Source organism: Phoenix dactylifera, chromosome 18, assembly GCF_009389715.1.
Source record: "Phoenix dactylifera cultivar Barhee BC4 chromosome 18, palm_55x_up_171113_PBpolish2nd_filt_p, whole genome shotgun sequence".
Classification (NCBI taxonomy): domain Eukaryota; kingdom Viridiplantae; phylum Streptophyta; class Magnoliopsida; order Arecales; family Arecaceae; genus Phoenix; species Phoenix dactylifera.
In genome coordinates, this window is record NC_052409.1 from 8722077 (window position 1) to 8745131 (window position 23055).

At 38.1% G+C, this 23055-nt stretch overlaps 1 pseudogene; it reads right to left on the reverse strand.

Moving 5' to 3' along the window:
- Positions 1–12208: 12208 nt before the first annotated feature.
- Positions 12209–19930, reverse strand: LOC120104482 (annotated as a pseudogene).
- Between the last annotated feature and the right edge of the window lie 3125 nt (positions 19931–23055).

Sequence of the window (23055 nt, forward strand, 5' to 3'; positions counted from 1 at the left end):
CCCGGTTGTAATCCTATGGATTATAGTGAAATCCCAGTGAAACTTGGGGATGGACGTAGGAGCAAGGGTTAGCTCCGAACCACTATAAACCTCTTGTGTTTGTAGTTGGTTCATTGTCTCTTCCATCATCTCCCACTCACTACAGCTAGTAATCTAATTAATCTGCCTGCAATAATCTTAATTAGTTACTCATTAAGTTTTAATTTGTAATTATTACTTAAAACCCAATTCACCCCCCCCCCCCCCTCTGGGTTTGTCTTCTTGGGCAACAATCACTAATGACTAAGCTGTGTGTGGTGGAAGGAACCCAACTTAAAATTGATAATATGCTTTTTTTAGTTTCCAATCATTAGTGATCTAATGTGCAGTGAGACACATATATCACAATGTTTGATTTGATGTCCACCATGTCCGATGTTAAGCTGATTCTTCCACAGTTCGTCTTGAACAAATCTTCAAGTCTTCGTTTTTCCTTTTCATAAGTTTTAAAGCAATCAGAAGACAATGTTGTCCTTCAAAAATATGAAAATTCGTGGTCTAAGGTTCCTAATTAAACATTGGAAGAGGCTGGATGGTTCACTGTTGTAAGAATGGCATCTCTTTGTAAAATTATCCGATGCCTTGGCAAGGTCCCTTCATGACTTCTTTCCTGATCAAATGATAGGTTAACATAATTCGTTCAACGGAACACCATCTTTCGAAGTCACAGTGCCTATTAATAATTTTATGTTTCTTATCATCAAATTTTTTTGCCTTACAAATATTTGTATGCTTGTGAAGATGACTTGTCCCATTTTTTGGATCAGCTGAAAAAATAAAATGACAATAATTGCATCTAGCCTTGTCTTTTTAGTTTTGTACCTCACAATAGTGATTCCATCTCTCCGATCTCTTTCTTTTGTTCATTTTAGAGCTATTTGTATTAGAAGGCTCTATAGCTTGAGAACTACCACAACGAAGTACACTTGAAACTTCAGCCATGTTTTCATTGCTATCCATCGTAGACATTAACCTATTTTGCATAGAAATCAATAAAAATGTATGAGCATAAAATGCAACTTTATAGATGCATATAATCTAAGCTTTATAATGTCTATCATGTTACTGCACGCATAAAAAATCATGATCAGTTTATCTACAAAATTTAAGCTATGAACAACATTTCAGTATTCCTGAAAGCTGAAGTAAATGCCATGTCATGTAGTTAACTGTTCAAAATTACTGACAAAGTGACACTACAGACTTCATATAACTAAAGCGTACTTCATATAACTAAAGCATCTTTTAAATAGTTATAAAATGGAGGTAAATATGATTACTAAAGCATTAAGAAACTTAAAATATAGTGCACATAAAAATGAAGACCAGGTGAGAACCAAATGATATTCGGCCAGCCCATGCAGTAACAGTCACCCTGATTCTTTCAATTAAATAAGTAAACCATTATCTTCCCTCAAAGATACTCGTACTGTTTCCTTGAGATAATCCCATATTCAGCACTGCTGCACTAGTTCGGTCCCAACATCAAGTCCAGCCTCGTTGCCCTGTTACAAGACAAACCCCCTTGCCGGAACCTCCTCCCGGCCTATGCTAAAAAAATACAGAGGAGGGACATACCTTGGGATGACGAAGAATGGGGAGAGGGAGATCCGCGGAATGGGGAGCCGGAAGTGGAAGATCTAAGGCACCGCCGCACCGGGCACAGAAGCTGTCTTCTCTTCTCCGCCGTCGTAGCTCAAGATCTACTTATCCATTATCATAATAAAACAAGAATAGCATTAGCAAAATATTCTGGGAACAATTTGCAAGATATCAGGATGAAAAATATAGAGAGTAAAGAGGCCCAGACAAAGGCGACCAGCACCTGGTACAGGCATACAGCAAGGTCCTTGGGATGCTGAAGAATGGGGAGAGGCCGAGAGGGAGATCCGCGGAATGGAGAGCCGGAAGTCGGGCACGGCCACACGGAAGCGGTCTACTCTTCTCCGCCACCACAGCTCAAGATCTAGGGCACGGGGCACCTGGGCACGATCGCACGGGATCGAAAAAGAGAGGAAGGCGCTCAAGATCTAGGGCACCTGGGCTGCTGGGCACGGCCGCACGGGATCGAAAAGGAGAGGAAGGCTGGAAGGCGATCGAGATCTAGGGCACGGCCGCACGGAAATACGGGATCGAAAAAGAGAGGAAGGCCGAAGGTGAGAAGGCAGGATTTATCTTTATATAGCAATGGGTCGGGTTGGGTCCCGGGTCAAGATTGGATGGACCCGACCCGACCCGAAAAATAGATCGGGTCTAAATTTAGGACCCGACCCGGCCCCGTGGGTCCTAAAATTCGGGTCGGGTCGGGTCTAAAGCGGGTCGGGTTTAAAGCGGGTCGGGTCGGGTTGGGTCCCGGGTCAACCTGACCCATTTGCAGCCCTAACCCTGATGTTAGTTTATGATTGGGTCGTGGTCGAGTGAGTGATAGTCTTAATTATACTCCTTTTTAGTAGAGTATTAGAAGGGTGCATTATGGCATTTATGCATGGCTTGGCAGTATCTACAGGACACCTATAGTCGATGGGGTTAGACATCGGCCTGTGTGCACATAATAGCCTTCTGGGTGAGCGGAGCCCAGTCCCTTCCTAGGGGGAGACAGCCCTAGGCGTAGGATCGGCCAGTACTGCGACTTATATATCTGCTTGCCGCTGGGCATAGTAAGACCCGCAAGGTGCAGTATAGCTTTCCGCGGATGTAGCAATCCCGCGAGGTGCCGATAGTATTCAGATGTGAGATGTTTCTATGGATTTCTGTTCTGGATACTGGCCAGCATTTACATGATCAGTGTGGTGTCTTATTCTGCATATGCATGTGATAGTAGGGAGTTGTTGTGGTTCGTCTGGGGCGTAAGACCCACCTTCCGATAGCTGTTTATCGATGACTCAGCATATTGACACCTTAATTTACACATTCAGTGTTATGATCTGTCGAGCATATTCATGATGTATCATTCATGTTTATTTGATTGTTCTATATATGCTCCAAATGAGTTGATTGTGATTGTGGTGATACTGTGATGATTTACTCCATATTTCTTATGTTGAGTTAGGTGTATCTTGTTATTGATAACTGCTCATATATTCTTGAGATTTTACCTCGAGCCATGATTATATCTTGTCTCATGTGCATCGTACTCTCTACTCCACTCATTGATTATCATATACTCACTCCCCAATTTGATATTTTTGTTGCAGGGCAGATGTCGTTTAGAGAGGAGCAGGGTTAGAGATTGTCTGATAGCTGTGCCGCTCCATAGTATAATGTAGATGAGGTTTATACCTTTTGGTGTATTATAAACCTTTTGTTGTATATAGTGTATAGTTACAGTCATAGATTCTGTTGTGGATATGGGTTGACCATGGATGGATTGAGAAGCAGGTATATATATATGTGCAGATCAGTTGTGTGCCTGTGATAATGTATTGCTAGACCCTCGTATCAAACGAGTCAACCCTAGACTACTTTTAGAAGAAAAACAGAATGCAGCCAAAAATAGCATGTTGGCCAGTCAAACTATGAAATTCAAGAGCCAACTCCAGAAACAAATGAGTCGACCCCTAAATGGCCACAAACGAAAGACAGATAGTAGTCAAAAACAACGTATTGACCAGTCGGTCCCTAAACCAAAAGAGTCGACCCCACAATGGCTATAGGTGAAAGATAGAGTACAGCAAAAACAAGAGCTATTTTGAGTCGACCCCGAAAGATCGCGAGCCAATCCCTTATAAGTCGACTCTTAAAGAAGTCGAGTCGACCCGTCTGCGCCTCACAATAATAAGACTAGTTTTCTTGCAAATTAGAACAACCATTTTTGTTTCACAACGGCTCTTTCAGCCTGTCTAGCAGCTAGAAGTATTTACCAACTACTCTTTGGTGGTATAAATGCATGGAAACACCAAAAAGGAAGAAAAGAGAAGTGATCGAGAATCAAAGGAAAAGAGCTTTTAGAAAAAGGAGAAAAATTTACAAAAGAAAAAGAACATTCAAGTGCATTTATTAAGAGCTGAAAGATCACATCCTCCACCGTTGAGAGAGTTGGTAAAGAGCATTCAAATTTATTCAAGACCAACCAACTGATTCAAAGTTTTATTTATTTTTTGTGTATTTATCTTTAAGGAGATGTAATTTACTTTGTCGCATATTTTTCTCTTACTCGATCATGACAAGATTTAGGGATTGAAACTTAGAAAAAAAATCTATATAAACCTTGAATTGGATTGTATTGAGCCTAGAAAAAGGCTTGGTAGTGATTTTGGTTGATTTCAAGTAAAAATCAACTGGGTTAAATTTGAGCCCGGTCAAAACAATCTAACTGTAATCTTGCAGGGATTGTTATGAAAATTCTCAAGAAGGGTGTCTTGCGGAGTGGACGTAGATACAGGATTGGCACCGAACCACTATAAATTGCATTATTTGTGGTGTTTGATCTATGTACTCTGAATTCCTACATATTACTTATTGTTCATTGTCAATGTAAATCACTCACACGCATCAAGTTTTATTCCATTGTATTTTGTTTAAAGTTTTCAAAAAGCCCAATGTACCGCCCTCCCCTCTCTCTTGGGCTGCATAACTAGGCTATTCCACACATTAAACAGAGGAAGTATGTAAGGATCCATGTAGGCATGTGTTTAGTTCCATATCAGTTATACACTAGGCAGATTTTGGATACTTATACTGGCCAAAAACCCTTATAATTTATTATGGTTAGTCTTTTTGGGTAAGGTCACCAAACCAAATGCTGCCCACGATCCCGCATCAATATGATCCAAGAATCAATCTTCTTTCCACCAATAGCTTTAAACAATCTTAGGCTAGGTTTGGAAATTTCGATATCCTAAAGGCAACAAATGTCATATCTAGATTCAGAAATAATATCCCTAAGAGCTCTTCTTCTCTTTTTTTTGCCGAAGATGCCAATCATCTAATATTCCAAGTGATGACTTTCATGATGGAAGGAGTGAAAATTCAGTTGGCCAGATACTAACAAAAATAAAAGAAGACAGTATACAACTTTGAGATAGTATAGCAGAACTAGACCATTAGGGCACTAAATAACTCCAAAAGGATATATACAAAGCTAGAGAGAAGCTATGTGGCTTCAACTCAAGCCAAATGACTATTGGGTCCTGATCAGACCCAATCCGATCAACAAATTGTTTGTTTCAGGTCTAAAATCCACCCGAATATGAAACTAGGTCGGATCAGGGTCAAGCATGCCCCAGCCCTACTTGATCAGTTTGCAGCCATATCTGGTTGTCAGGATAAAGATGGTTGAAGTGTTGGTTAAAAGCTGACACTATTGACCTTGGTCTCACCATGTTGCTTTGGATGAGTACTGCTTTTGTTAAGGATAGTCATTTTATTCAAGTATAATCAATGTTGTAGCCATCAGTCATGGTATGTATATAGATAGCAAGCAGATATTCATTGATCTAAACATGCATCTGCTATGAATCTGCAGTTAGATTAGCCAAATATTGGCTATACAATTATGCAGGTGTTTCTTTAAAATATGTAAAATCCTTTCTGCGAGCAGCTATAGCTGAGATATATAGAATGCCATGATCTGGTCTCATATTGAGCCATGAAATAGCAGCCATTGCCGAGTAATGTTCCGTCCATACAGAGCCGGCCCGGGCCCTAGGCGACTGAGGCGGTCGCCTAAGGCCCCGGGCTAATGCAAGGCCTCCGGGAGGCTGACCAAAAGTAAGCAAAGGCCCCGATCTGGGGCTGGCTACGAGTCTTCTCCTTTGATGGAAAGGAGGTGGAGAGTTTCCTGGCCTGCAGAGGGGCAATTTGGGATGTTGGGGACAGTAGTTTTGTTTTGGGTGGGGAGAGCGAGAGAGAGAGAGAGAGAGGGAGGGATTTGGTTGGCTTGATAGACGCCTGAAGCCACTCTTATCTTTCATCCCTTCTCTTTTTTGGTTTTGGTCTTGGTTTTCCTTCCTCACATTACTCCTGATCCAGCTGGGCCATCCGGAAGAAAGATAGGGGGATTGGAGATGGACTTCTTCGAGGGTGGAGATTCTTTTAGTTTTCTCCTCTCGGTTTCTTCTCCCTCTTGGGTGGTAGAGAGAGAAAAGGAGGAGGGGGTTTAATGGCTGCTGTGCTGTGATGTTGCAGTTGCCGCTTGGGTACTTACTTGAAGGGGAGATGGTGGGATGGGGTGAATTTCCCATAATGACCCTACTTTCTCTTATAGAGAGGTATGGAAAAATTCTTTCCTTTACCTTGACTATGAAGTGCCATGGGATGACCTTTTCCTATTTGGCTCTTGCTTGACATGGTAAACAGTATTGCCAAGCATTATCTCAGTTATTTAATCAGTTTCATGGCCCTTCATTTAGTATAATTACTTTTATGTGCTTCCATTCAAGAATTATATTAAATAAAAAGGCTTTTTGTCTGTCTTTGTTAGATTCATATATCTTTATTAAAATAGTGTACTTGATAGCTATCTATTTTTATATATTTTTAAGTATTTATATTTATTAAAAAAAAGGCCCCGTTCATTGAATTCGCCTTAGGCCCAGAATGTATTGAGCCGCCCCTGCGTCCATATATCAGTAGCCTTTGATTGAGTTATGAACCTTTTCTCGCCTACATATTAGTCCTCTTCCTCTATATATTCTATATACTTTAATCCTTCCCGTACCTCCCACAACTCAATCATAGGCACGGAAACTAGCGGTCACAGCAGCCATGGGTCTTATAATTCCCTCGGTAATATTTTATTTCCCTCGACCAACGAATATTCGACGACCATAGCGCGTGACAGAAGCCTTAGCATTGAACGGTTCCCGATGGTGAGCCCTCTCGTTATCTTTACTGACATGTATTTGATGGGAGTTTAATTTTATTTTCTGTGATATACAAATTTCGTAATATAAATCACTCAGACTTTTATTTGCCGATATTCACAATTAGCAATTTTTCATTCATAGTTTATTGAAATGATTTTTAACCACTCATAGAAACTAGAAAAAAGACAGCAATAAATACTATACATAATTCCGTTGATAGTTGAGATAGAAAGATCTTTAGACAATTGGAGAAGAAATTTAGAAAGAAAAAATTGATGACTAAAAGATTATATATATTAGTTAGTTAATCATTAAAATTGGGACGTGTTAATAGTGATGAATGGAGGCAATCCTCTTAACAATTGTTTTCTAGGCATTCACTTGCATCTCTTAAACATCTCGGCAGTAAATTTTGCCCAAAAGAACCAAAGATGTAATTATGCATTGATGATGATACATCGCCAGTCCTCTATCCCATCCCTCGATGGGTCTAGGCAATTCAGAGTGGTTAAATTTTATTTAAAAAAGGGCAAGACTGACGACTCCAGTAGTTTAGAGTCGCTAATCATCTCATGGGGGATAACAAATGCATGGTTACAAAAATGTTTAAAAAAAGTCATTCAGATTCCTAACTATGAATCCAAATGCAACCTGAAGATTTGAAGCCTCTCTAGTTGTCATAGTAAGCATCTTCATGGGAGGTTTAAAGCTATGGCTGTCGTAATACTAATGGCTATTATAACTTTATAATGGCTATCATAACATTTCCAGACACTTTCACTCAGCCACAAGAATGACAAAAGGATAATAACAATCATGGCATATTACTTGGTGCTATAATAGCCAGTTATAACACAAAAAAAGTGATCATTATTTCTGTTTTCCTTATTCTCTGAATAAGATGGTCCTTTTCAAAATTTGAACTTTTATAGAAATTTGTTGTGTGGTCAGCTTGTACCAAGTAAAAAATATTAATTATTTCTTAAGTGCGCATTGACTTGTAAACAATGCTGCAGTATATAATCATTCAAGGCATTGAGGGGTATTTGCAAATCATGGCACTAATGCATACTTCATCCAACCATGCATGGAAACATCTTAAGATGTTACTTGACGTGAAGCCATGCAGGAGCACTTGTTAGCATCTAAATGAGAGATGAAAGGTTTCAAATAAAAATTACATGCATGTTTAGAAGCTGGGGGCATTTTTCATCATTGCTGAGCACTCTCGAGTAAAATATCATGCATGTCCATCCCTCCATGTTCCTATGACTAATTTACAGTCATCCATCATATTTGATGCTACACATTCTAATGGAGAATGAGGAAATTGAAAAAAGAAACCATCATGTCTTCAATAAGTGAGCAATGTTTACGTTCATGAAGAGTTACATGGAAATTTATTAGTAGGCACCCATGGATGATGACTGAAAAAGCGTGAAATATGCTTTAACTGACATGAAGAAAATTTTGAAAGAGTAAGAAAGAAGCAACTCTTGATAGGCGACATCTGCAAGCAAGTAAAACACAGAGCTTGGCTCTTGACTGAAGTGAGCAAAACCTCTACCACATGTCAATTAGATATCCAGTTATCCGATGATTACTTTCGTAATCATCGCAAAATGTTAAAACAGCAATTTTGACACGTTAAACAACAATTTTGACACCTAACCTTGACTACACTCTGCCCCAATAATTTCTGAATTTCTGTAAAATAAGGCTTCTCCAGTATGCAACTATCATCCGTCTCAGAGTCTCACAAAGAGGGTACACCGAACTTTTTGTCTTGCATCTTTTACATGAAAGAGAAAGGAAGATAAATTCATCACAGCAGGCATTTTAATATTAAGCATTCTGATTAAACAAATATGAAGAGGTACATGCTAAATTTTCATGGCAACTGTTTCTTTGACAAACTCTTTAAGGAATGCAATTGCACAATTCTGGCCCGAGCATGTTCAAATCTTCTAAGATCCAATCATGACTGCGCCCTAAAATATCCACAATCAGCATCGAAGAGGCCATTGGTAGCCCAATTTCATCCAAGTTACCAAGTAAATCTAGCACTCAGCAACAAATTTTTTATTTCAAACTTAGTTTCTTTTAAGGATAAATTAAAACTGTCATGATGCCAAAATTTTCCTGTAGACAGCAGTCAGGATAGTTCTGAGAGCCATCTCATTTTTGGCCCATTCCTACAAATGCGTCTGCAACCATAGTGCTGATAATTCATTTTTGGCCCCACTCCTACAAATGAGTCTGCAACAATAGTGCTGATAATTCATCAGAGCTGATTGGGCTGTTTGGTCACCAAGCAGTCTAAGCTCAGGTTCCAAACCCCTGAATTGTGTCTGCAATCTAGGGATGGAAACCTCTACCAAGAGGGGTACAAGTCCATAAGTTCAGAATGCAGGCACTTTCAATGATGATATGCTTCCAATATGTTGACTGGCATAATCACCACAATGCCAGGTAAGCAGTAGTGTCTCAGAGTAGTATAAATCCTGCTAAATTATTACCAGGAAAGAAACAATAATTTTGAATCATATCGACACAGCAGAAACACTAAATATATAAAACTCACACACTGGAAATTAAAGCATGAATCTAGATCTACACGAACTTCGAGTACAGAATCTAAAGATAGAAGAGGATGAGAGTCAGAAACATTTGAGGAGAATGGCCCTCAATATCTATCAAACACAAATTTTCCAGTATATAAAACATCCTAGAAGGGAGACTTGAGCTCACATCAAGATGAGGACAATGAATGAATTCCAACTAACAAAAATTATAACAATACTATCAAGTGATATATGCTCTCCAACTAACAAAGCCTAACACCAAATTCATCTGATTTTGACGACACACATACCGGACCAATGCATACTAGAAGAAGAATATAAGCAGGTCAAAGTATGAGCATATTATTTTATCTCATTTTGGAAACCCCATCTCCATTGTTACTGAATGCATATGTTCGCGTCAAGCAAATGGAAGTAACAGGATGGGGTTCTACAAAGTTCAGCATAAATCCAAAGGTCCAATCTTGAAACTTGCATTAATAAGTTATTAAATCCAAAAAGTATACTAGTAACAACTTTTGAAAGTTTTTGCTTTAAAGTTTTTGCCACAAAAGAAAAAGGCAATTGAAAGGCTATTCAATTTAAGAAAGAGGAATCAACAACAGATTCTGAATTACAATGTAAGAAGTAATGCAGCTACCTGACAGTGTTATGCTTCATGGCGACTTTTGATAAATCTAGCTCATGTCACTAGTCGAGGATGCTTTATTTTTCTTCCTATTTTTGGGTTTCACAGCATCTTTCAGACTCTTTGGAGAGTTAGCTTGCTGGCTCGCAACCGAGGCTCCAACAGGGCCAGAACTCCAAGTATTTGTTGCCTCGGGATCGGATTCAATTGAATTTTGACTGATTTTTTGCTTCCTCTTGTCCTTAGCCAAGTATAAAGGCCCTGCATTTTCCAAAATGTGAAACTCTTAGAATACTATTGCAGAACTTCAATAATGATCTGATCACTTAGTATGAAAGTGCATCTGTTAAATATAGATTGAACGACAAATAAAAGAGGAACCCTATTTACGCTGCCACCCCCTCAGCCCCCCATCATGAATGAAAATGCTTTATCTGCATTTGCTGACACAAGGACTTATTTGATTGGCTTTCAAAAAAGCTTTAAAAGCAACCTTCTTCCATGAGCAACTATTAGATTCCATTGAATTACCTTTGGGTTGGTCAGAAATAATCTTAGCTTCAGTTGTAAGTGTCCGGTCCAATATGTGAACTGATGTATATCTTAACCAACCAGCTTATCTCCACCTATTATAGTGTATGATTTCCAAGTCAAGATGAGTTCAAAAGTTTAGACTGTGACATAAGTGACACAAAACTTGATGTCAACTCTCCATTAATTGAAGCCAAATCCTTGTTCAAGCAAACTGAGACTGGCCATGAAGCTCTTATTCTAGCTGATGTGTAGGGAGATGAAGACAGTCAAAAGACTAAAACCAATACAATATCTGTTTAATTCTTTAAGGACATGTTTATCTTGAATAGGTTTTCCATGCTCTGCAGAGTTGCTACATCACTAAAAGAATTTGACCACGTCACCCACATATTCACTCAAACAAAGCTAAAAGATATTAAACCAAGAAATCTTACTTTATTTCCCTTTCCAAATGATCACCAATATTTTCTGTTTAACAATGCAAAAAGCCCATAGCTTACCATAATTAAGAATATAAACTCTGATTTTGCTCGATTCCAAAAGCCCTCACCATAACATGAATAATGTTGACTTGGATACCAAGTATTGTTTGAGATCCAACACATACTTGTTCAATACAAATTATGAAAATAGAAACAGCGCAGTAAACAAATTTCAGACATGTGAAATAGGAAAAACAATTTAGGCATCCACAAAAGAGTTTTTTATGCTCAAAACTAAACAAACCTTCAGTGATAAATGTCAAAACCTTGTCGATACTATTTTGGAATGATCCTTGGATTACTTTGATGAAATTGCCCATTGTATGAACTAAATTGACTAAATCCCTAATGTCTGCATCCTGTAACATATGCAAAGAGACATTAAACTCTGGACAGGTTCTCCTGCAAGGCTAGCTGGTAGTGCCTTCTAAACTAAGACCGCACTAAGAACTTCAATTAGCAGAACTGCTTAATTGTGATAATAAAACAAAACTAATAACATTTATGAATCAATTCTGGATACTAAGAATATCCAAAAATCTATGCAAAAGATAGGACTGATTAAAATCTGATTTGAACAATAACCAAGAACCAAAATCAAGTTTTATTCCCATATCCAAACCAAAGAGTATAAACTAGAACTTCTCTTCCAAATTAAATGCAATATTTTAAGTTCAGAAATCTAAATTAGACATCAGATCTGGACATTAGTACCTAGTTAGTAGCAAAACTTACTTTAACATGATTGCACTATTAGTTTTTCTCGAATGAAAAAGTTGAGCGGGTGCCTAAAATAATTGAAGTGATTACCAGGTAAATCTTGAGACCTTCTAATAAAACATGATGAAATACCCTTTGAGTAGCGGATCCCTGCAGGTATTAAAGAGATAACAATTATGTCAAAAAATAATTCGCCCTGGATAACTAAGTTACTGTTTTCAAAATCAAATTTGTAAAAGTAAAAATACTATGCAACACACAATGATGTGCAGCTATTCAGCAAGTTACCAGCTTGAAGGCCACCAATGAATGCATTATTTTTCCCTCTAGAAGTACTTAATTTCCACTCCAATGCTAGTACCATCATTACTAACAGCTTCTCTCTGGCTCATCTTTTAATTCTGCGCTCTATGTCTACTCTAACTCATCAACTTGGTTCTCCTTCATTATAACGTCTGGTACACTGACTTCAAGTGCAACTGATGGTGGATGACGCTTTACTTTTCGCAATGCTCTTTCAGTGTTGTATGCATCTACCTGAACAAGTTCGAAGTAATTTATTTAGAAACACAAGAAAAAACACAGCTTAATCTAGACACAAGTGGACTAATAGTTTTGTTTGCATCACTAGTAATTCATTACGACAGTGTTATTCTGTAAAGTCTTACTCCAAAGCGGGTTATGATGTTTCCAGTGATTAACTAGTTTTTGGTTTGTCTGAAATATTAAGGGAAATCCCCCAAAAACTTCTGCAAAGCTATCAACAATACTCTATATACAAGAAAATGAAAAATTCAGTGTATCTTTGTGAATTTTCACCATTAACATTGACCAGGATGTGCATTCCTTCAGAAGCATGCCAACATATTCTGCAATAACTTAGCCAATGTGGCCACTGTACATGTGTTTAAGCTTGCTTATCTACTTTCCTGCTATTTTTTATCATGTATACATGAAGCTAAAACATCTGAGTCACTGATAAAGTGTAATTATCCAATGTTTAGATGGAAGTCGGAGATCAAGGGCTACAGAAAGGATGGAATCCATAGATAGGTCCATGCACCAGGATACCAGCCACAAATGGATTACAATCTGAACCAAATCAAAGAAAACTTGAAATAAACCCAATCCCATTATGTAATTTATATTTGGATCAAATCTAAATCAGGTTGTTCGATTTCTTTTGCTGGTTATCAGACTCAGGTCAAACTGAACTAGAATGACTAGAGTATTGAAAGAAAAAAAAAAGGACCAGTTTTCTGGGGATGAGAAGGTAGAAAATATGATTACTGAAATAACTAAACCAAACCCAAACCAACCAAAATTAATGGATTCATGCAACTTAATGCAATCCATACAATTTCCAAGTGAACAAATATGAGCAAAATATATGGCCTCCTACTCGAGCATTGACACCATTCCTAACACTTTCACAACCATTAACCTATGTTACATGGACTCAGGTGTCATGTGTTGGATGAGGTGGATGTCCTAAGGCCCTGTTTGGGGGAGCTGTTACTAGTAGAGTCTTTTGGAAGTAGAGCTGTCTGAAACAGAGCGTTCATAAAAAACTGTTTGCTGTTTGGTAACTACATTTCTAAAGTGTTATGGCACTTTAACATGTGTTTTGTAAACAAACTGAGAAAGTACTTTTGTGTGACAAAATGACCATAAAGGACATTACCAGTATTATACAACAGAGCATAATAAAATATAATATGATTAATAATAAATATATGATATAATATAATATTAATGTAATGTAATATAATATTATTATAATATGTACTATAACATTATGATTATAGAATAATAATTTAATATAATATAAATTATTTAACATAACATATCAATGTATTATGATATAATGTAATAATATTATATTTATAGTATAATACAATATAAATATATAAAAATATTATAATTATTAGTGTAAATTAATTTTTCATCCTTCTAATGATCATTTATCTCTCTAACAAATTTTCTAGCTAGGTAATAGAATTGGTTAAATAATACTAATATTTTTATTATTATTTATTTATTTAGATCAGATTATTTGCTACTCACGCATTATTTTTTTATTTATTTTATTTAGTTATTTATTTATTTATTATTTTATTTCATTGAAATATAAAGGGGTCACTGGCTATGGGTGGTGGCCAGCATGGGTGGCTGCCACCGTGGGCAGCCATGAGCTCCCAAAACAAAAAAAAAGAAGAAGAGGAAGAAGGAACAGAGGTGGCGGCATTGAGAGGAAGAAGAAGATAGAGAGTGAGAGGATGGTTGAGAGAGGAAGAGGCGGGATGAGGGTTTTGAAAAAAAAGTGAGATTTAAATAGGGGTATTTTGGTCCAAAAAATAGCTTTCCAACAAAACTGAAAACAGCATTTCCGGAAAGCTCCAAATTGGAGCTTCTTCCCAAAAACTGTTTTCAGCTTCCCGCAAAAGCTGAAACAGCTTTCCGAAAATTTTACCAAACACCATTTTTTTAATCTAAAAGTACTTTTGAAGGGCCAGAAAGTGCTTTTTGGCCCTCCAAAAGCTCCCCCAAACAGGGCCTAAGTGTTGAATCCCATCAATATCTATGAACTTTTCCCTAAGGAGTCATTTCCAAGTGTCATAGCAATGTCCATGTTCAAATGTCGGATGTAGGTACTTTAGGCCCAATTGAAGGGTCCTGGTAACATAGACCATAACTAGCATGTAAACTTAGTTTACAATCAGTAGTTAAAGACGAACTGACAAGGCCTCAATTTCTAAAGAGGATGCTGAGAATGTGCATATATTTGCATCAAAGATAGAGCTAAGGAAATTATAATGATTTCTTTGAGTTTCGTTTAGACCATCAAATTTGATGAATCCCCATCTTCATAAATAAATCAACTACAATTCTATTCCGCATACCACAATTACCTTTCATTGAATGTAGGCTGTTATCCTCCACAATCATGCAGAGACTCTATCATCAGTTGCCATGACATAACCATACACAATGGACACTTAGTGATACGAGCTTAAAAGAGGCCATAGATGTGAGGGCGTTTTTCATGTATTTCAAAATTTTAAAGAAATAGAACATTTTGATGCCATTTAGAAAGTTACAGTTTATTTACAATCACTTTAAAAAAAGTAATACTTATCTCTCTATCTCTTTCCATTTTTCCAACAATAAGAAGAGAGAAAAGAGAAAGGAACAACCAAGGTTCGCAGAACCGATTGTACCAGCGTACCGGTGAGCACCGCACCGTACCGTTCCGGTTCGGGTACCGGTCCACCCGCGCGCGGAATTAAAAAAAAAAAAAAAAACAAAACGCGTCCGCGCGCGTCTGGACGCGCGGCGGACGCTTCAAATGCCACAGAGTGGCATTTAATGCCACAGAGTGGCATTTAATGCCACTCTGTGGCATTTAATGCCCCACGCGGGCTGCCAGCCCGCGTGAGCACGGTGCCCAGCGCGGGGAATCGCGCACGGGCGCGATTCCCAGCAGGGAATCGCGCACGGGCGCGATTCCTACGCGGGGAAACGGGCGCGTTTCCCAATTAAAAAAAAAAGCGTCCGCGGACGCGCGCGAACGCGTCAAATGCCACAGAGTGGCATTTAATGCCACTCTGTGGCATTTAATGCCCCCATGCGGGCTGCCAGCCCGCGTGGGCACGGTGCCCCGCGTGGGGAACCGCGCTCGGGCGCGTTTCCCTGCGGGGAATTGCGCGCAGGCGTGGTTCCTACGCGGGGAATCGCGCGCAGGCGCGCGTTCTCCGCTCGCGCGTCCACGCACGTTTTTCAAAAAAAAACAAATGCCACAGAGTGGCTTTAAATGCCACTCTGTGGCATTAAGAGGCCCACGCGGGCTCCAGCCGCGTGGGCGCTCTTCCCCGCGCGCGGGCGCGCTGCCCCGCGCACCCGCGCGGGGAAAGTGTGGCTTGGACCGGTGCGAACCGGGCCGGTTCGCACCGGTACCGGCTTGAACCGGGCCGGTTCGCACCGGTCCAGGTACAGAACCAATCGATTCCGACCCAGTTGGTCGGAACCGGCACCGGTCCGGTACGGGCTGAACCGACCAGTACCCGTCCGGTTCAGCAGACCTTGGGAACAACTAAATTTGGTCTAACCAACATCCTCCTGCCTGCCAAATTTTTTTTCAGACAGCATGTTTTTAATTTCATGCTATGTCTCTTAGTCCATTTCTGGATTATATTGTGCAATCTTGTGGGATGTTTACATAATTATAAGTAGTTTAGCTCTTCAGATCAGCAGTACATTTACCTTGCTCAAAATATCTTCCTGATCAGGATTATAAATCAAACCAATTCATGTTTTTCCTGCAGCTTGTATTCTTTGATTGATGTTCCATTTGGTCTCAACTTCCTCGCCATGCATTAGAAACAACAGATAGAGAGTTTCCTTAACAAATGTGGCATATGTTGATCCAATTTACATGCACATCTTTTGGTAATCATTGCATTCATCTGATTGTGTCGCCTGATTGAGGTCACTAAATGAGTCATGTGAAGTCAACATTATCAGTTGCCATTCAACAATTTAACAATGGAAAGAGAGGTATGGTTATCAGGCTGACAAGTTTTGTTTTTTAAAGGAAATCTTCTAAGCAGTAATATTGGAAGCTTGATGGCTCTAACTATACCAGGTTATGCCTACATGGGTTATCTATAACCATGATATCCAGATATCATAACGCTCGCATGCATACTAAATAAGATCTTTTAAGTGAATTTTATTTTCTGAATATTCAAAAGCAAAGCAATATGTTCTAATTTGCTTTTTTAACAAGCCAGATATGTAAATTACATATAGGCTTAGCTCTAAATACAAGTTACAAAAATGACTGCTAGAGAGTGTTTATGAGTGATAATGTTTATTTGTTTGAATAAGAAATCAGAGTAATAATAGCAATCATGTGGAAAGCAAACATATATGGGTCAAAGAAAACAAGACTCTTGCGTTATTTTCTTGAGAATTCACTTTGAAGAGTTAAAGGGAAAAAGTCTCACAATAAATGATTGGCCAAAAATCAGGAAACTAATAGCTCTGGACCTGTGTATCCTTTACTACTATTCTTTTTCCTCTTTGTTAAACATATCCTATACTGCTAAACACTATTACTTTTATTTCAATGATATGGAAAGAACTCATACAATTGAGTACAATAACATGTGCACGTGCAAACATATACGCAATAGATAGATAGATAGATGGACAGTCAGGACAGATAGACCACACACACAGAAAAACTACACATATGCACACATGCAACAAATTATATATATATATATAGATAGATAGATAGATAGATAGATAGATGAGTTGGCACTGCAAAATTGATGCTATCAGACTCACTGCATCCCTTAATTTTGCTTGTGATGTCAGCAGCTTAACAGAGGGCTATCCGCAAACACTGCATGATTACACTTGACATGACACCCTCTCCTCCAGCCTTTTGAACAGCACAAACATCGCCATTTGAGTTCAATGTAGCAGTCATCCTTCCTCCCATAACAGCCTCTTCCTTGTAAGTTGGATCTATCACCTACAAAAAATTACATTTCAGATCAACCAGCAGGGAAAACAAAAACAGAAGAAACTGAATTAACTATGCAGGCAAATAACTTAGTGGTGATGGCTAAAAAACATTAAAGACAATGTCAACATACCATGATGTTACCTTCATCAAAGATTGCAAAAGTTACTGCCACGGGGAGATGATGGACTATCAAAGGGAGTGGTTCCCTAACCTGTACATAACATGAGAATAAGATGGAAAGAGGGGAAAAAAATTACCAAAATACGAAACTAATATATTGATTGATGATCAACCATTAAATAACATGAGTGTGTGGTAACCAAATATATGCATGGATGTATGAAGAGCCTTTTGTTGATGATATACTAGTATTGACCAATTCTACATAGTGATAAGTGAGCAGGTTATACAACTCATCTCATTTAATGCATTTACCAACAGTTAGTGTGACAAAAAAATGGAAGTGACGACCAACCTCAGGATCATGAACAATAACTTCCTGACCATTTTCTCCTCCTAGTGTACATTCAGGCCTTTGAATGTCAAGAGAGCAGCCAAAGCAGCAATATTAGCAGCATCAATGAGATTGCTGAATCATTTGAAACAGAACATTAAGCATTGTCCAGCATATATCAGTTTAAAAAAGAAAATAATGACCTTTCACTAAATACTCTGGCATACCCCTCATTATCCAGAATGTGAAGGTCCACACGGATGGCCCATACAGATTTCCCTGCAACACACATAAGGATTCCATATCCACGGCTCTGCTTTCCCTGTGATGCGATTTAATTTTTTTTCTTTTAGATGCGCCTAGGCTGATCCTAAGCAGCATGGTAAATGACATCAAGAATTTTCATGCCCTGGTGGCATGCCTATTAGTTCAAAGAATTTCAATACATGGAAATGCTTGATGGTAACGCAATATCGGACATAACAAAATATGAATAAAAAACCCACCTCAGACCACGATCTATAACACGCCCTAGTTCTACTGCAGATTCCCCTGGACGCCCTGCCTCAAATGAAGGATCAGCCATGGGAGAAAATTCGGTAAATATGGCAAGTGTTCCTTCATTTGGCCTATCTCGATAAGGTTGCACCAGTTTGAGAAGTCACATAGCCCATGACATGGGTCTCACCAAGCTGCACCTCTGATAAGCCATCCTCTCTGCAGATAGAGCAAATTCATCACAACCATAGCATTCCGCAGTTCTCAAATATTTACTTTGCTTTCCACATTTTATTCAAGAATGTCATAAGAATATCCAAAACTAAATCAGTCTTCTTCCCCACGCAAGATGCATCCAGACATATCAAAATCAATCAAGACCGAGTATGATCCGGTGAAGATAATACGGATCTACACTCAATCGCATAAATGGCTTGAAAAGCACTCAATTACTGAACTGCTACCCTAGCAAAGTGAAATCCCAACAACAACAACAATAACGATTAGTAATAACAACAACAATAACGGATAATATAACGATAAAGAGAAAGAAGATGCACAAAATGCCCTAGAAGAAATATCAGAACAAGAAGGGGAAAAAACAATACGTGCCTGCCGAACTTGATGGTGAGTTTACGGTAATCAAAAGGCCGGCGGCCGTCGACTCTGAGATCGGAAAGGAGAGCAGTCTCTATGAACTTCTTCTCGTTGACCGGTCATCCGCCAAGTATTCGCTATCGCTGCTCCATTTCCTTAATCTCTTCACGACAGAAGCTGATAGTTTCGCACACTAGTATCTACCGGTGTGCGTGTAGTAGTCCGAGAAAATGTGGAGACGGGCGAGCAAAAAGGAGTAGGGTTTGGGTTTGAGTGTATCGAATCCTAAAGAAACGAGACGGGAGAGGAAAACCCTAACAAGAGAGTAATAGAGGGAGTAGGCGAAGCGTGGAACGGAGTGATCCCATAAGAGAACCGGAGGGAAAGGAAAGACGAGAGAATGAGAAGATCAGGGCATTTTGGGGCAGCTTAGGGCAACCATCGGTCTCTCTTTGGAGTGCAAGGCTGGAATTGGGCGGGATCAGGTAAAACTCGGCTCAAACCCAAGTCAACCCAAATCTCTTAGTCGTATTGTTATGGATTCATCTCTTATTTTTGTATCTAGATTAGATTGGATTCATCTCTTATTTTTTCATCTAGATTAGATTAGATATTTTAGTTATTAAAATTTAATAATAATAAGCTTATTTAAGCTTATTTGACAAATAAAGAGGTTAATAGAAACGCCATCCCATGGGACATCCAACCAAGAAAAAGTATTAGTACTGATTTTCTATTTCTTTTTTTAACTAGAGGCATAGAATCCGATGCAAAAAAAAAAATAGTTATTATGTTTCTATTTTTCTTCTTTAAAGTAGTTTTTATTATTTAAAAAATAAAAATAAAAAACTTTTACTCCCATTTTTTTAAAAAAAAAGTGACTTTTTAAGCTTTCTCATATGCATTCCCAACACCACCACCCCCTAATCCGGAAGTCCCTATCTATATGTTTCCTTACCAACTTCTTCCGATATCCCGATGACCCACTCATCCCATCACTACGTATGTCTTCTACTCCTTCAATGCCATCCTCTTTAACGCCGTGCATGTCCTCACCACCAACCTCCTTACTTTCTCACACTCTCATCCGCCATTGTCAGCCTCCCTTATCCTCAATATAACTCCTCTTCGACACCACCACCGAGGCCTTCATCATCCCACATCCTTCGCTGCTTCTCATGCCCTAGTTTGCGACTTCCTTCACCATCTCTATGCAATGGTTGACAGCTTCGCCAAGGCCGAGCATATTCTTGAGTATTCTTCCTTCGTTTACTAAATATATTTTCTTAGTTCTATTGTTGAAAAAAAAGAGAGAAAAGTTATGACTACCAAACATGTTTCTATTGTCAAAAACGTAAAAAAAAAAAATGGAAACAAAAATTCTATTTTTCGGATTCTTAAAAAAGAAAAGTAGCAAACAATTGCTAAATACAGTCTTGGTTGTCCAACCTTTATACTCTTCAATACATTTTGTGGTAACTTTAACTAACGTAATCAATGATTTTTGGTCAATAATTTTGATACATGGAATCTTTTAGTATATCTTTTATCTATAATACAGTATGATTATTTTGTTCAGTTGTTTGTATATTTTTAAATAATTATGTTTATAATAGTTGAATTTTATAATATAGATTTTATAAGAGAGGAAAAAATATGTTTTTCATAAATCTTAACCTGCTAGTTTTTGTAGAATCAGCTTTATAGAAAATAATCTAATAGTATCTCGCATAAGTCATTTATTTTAAATTTTTGTGTAGACATCAACGGAGCCGCTACTAAGATCGGCCTTAAGAGTGTTGATGCAGTAGTCAAAGCAACATTACTGGTTCCCCAAGACTACTGCATACTAGTTGGAGAGGAGTAATGGCAGCTAGGGTGGAGCTTTGGAAGAAGGAGGAGGAGGCCCTCATTTTTAGTATGGCAATTATGGTGGTTTATATGAAAAAAAGATAAGATGCTTATAATGGCTCGCTACTGAGGAGGTTGGTTGGTTTTTTTTTTTTTTTTTTTTTTTTTTTTTTTTTTTTTTTTTGCTTAGGCAAAAAGGAAGGTTAGGCAAAAAGGGAAGGTTAGGCAAAAAGGGAATGAGGGGAAGGAGGGGACAAGCCCACCCCGCATAGCATCCTCCACTTGGCTTCTGCCCCGCCAAGAGAATGTTCGATGCGGGCAGAACTGACTGTGTGTTAGTTGCACGGCCGGGCCATTTTTACTCATACCCTCCCCATCCGTGGTCTGGCTCGATTATCCTCTGGGCCTCGATCCGAACCTTCGTGTGAGTACGTCACATCCGGCATCACCAAAGCTATTAGCGGACCAATAACTCCTCCCCACCCTCCGTGTCTGAGCGAGGGCATTCGGTTCCCGCATTTAATTGACGCCCCGCGCATTTCGAACTCGGACCGTACATGTGGAAGTAAAGGTCCAAATCCACTGAGCTACCACCTCATCTGGGTGAGGAGGATGGTTTTGCATGGTTTTTCACAACAATATTGAGAACAAGTAACATATTATAGCATAATTATTAGGCTATAATAACAAAGATTGAACTCTATTACAATGTGATAAGGGATTGTTTTCGTTTCCTTAAATATATGCCATGTTCGTTTCTTTACATGCCATTATCTGATACGATCTGTTTTTGTCATTATGATTAATTTACTTTAGAATAGGGTAAATCTCAATGGGATCAGCATATGTGGTTGGGTGAAGTACATTTGGTGGCGTAACTAGTGAGTATGCTATTAAATATACTCAATAAAATTTAATTCTGGATAGATTTGATGTCTTATTTTAAACATATGTATGATTCTATCTTTTTTTTATTTGTTATAATTGTTATTGATATGTAAAAAATATTATTGTAGGATTTTATTTATCTATGGCTATAGGTTCAAGCAACAGCCAAAATGCTTCCGCACAGCCTACTTGATTACAACCCTTAGAATCATATTAACTATCTACTCAACTTAGCAATGCTGGTAAGATTTAAAATCATTTACTTTTCAAAAAAGGAGGTTGTTTTCAACACTTTGTATTGATGTGGATGTCTAATGCCAATATAATTCTTTCTTATATATAGCTTTTGAATGATGTGTGAATTACTATAGATGTTGTAAGAGTTGAGTTGTGCCCTCATTTAGTATATATGTCATGTACTTCTTTTTTACATAATTTGCTTTGGTTTTTAATAGGTTCATCTAGTGGGGAAAAAGAACTAGGGGAAGACACGGTGAAAAAATTGCCTCTGGAATTCAATGATTTTGGGCAAGCAATAGATATAAATGCAAATAATTTCATCAATCATCTTGCGAAGATTGTTAGAAATTGTGGAGATGCGCCAATTACTTATAATTGGTGGAAGGAAATTCTACAAGAGTTGAGAGAAAAAATGTATAAACATGATTGGTAATGTGAATAAATATTACGTAACCTTGATATTCCGATATCATTTGTTTTCTTAGATGGATTATTTATGATTTATGTTTCGTTTTCTAGTTAAATTTTTTAGGATATATTTTGAATTCGTCGGAAACTCAACATACGAAATTATGCAGAAAATAGGAGAACATTTTCAAAACTACAAGCATAAGTTGAAGACAGACTTTATGATAAATATACCACGGACGAGGAGAGGATTGAGCATTGTCCGCTATATATCATAACGAGATCAATGGGTAACGTAGAATTTGGTCTAGTGGGTGGGCACGCCAGAATTTTAGGTTATATCAATATTATATTGAAAGAATAATATAGTGTTATGATAATGATGGTAAATTTCTTGGTTTCTTATATAGATTGAAATATTGATAGAAATAAGCACAATCGATCAAAATAAACATTTGGGTCACCACTACAGGCACAAAGAGTTATGCACATATAAGAGCTAAGGAGGTATAAATTATAATAATATAAGTGAATGTGTTTAATTTCATTCTCCTTTTCTTTCTATCTCTTTCTCTTTCCTTCTTTGGTTGGCATATGTAAAATTATTTAGTATATCAAATAAATAGTGACAAAATTATGGATCCATGTATGTAGATTACGAAGAAGGGACGCAAGTGTACTCAATGGGAGATATTTTGCTTGACACATAATGAAAGGATGGGACTGTGGTCGATACAGATGGCACAAGATATAATGGTGAATAGTCAAATTCTTAAGTTATATTCA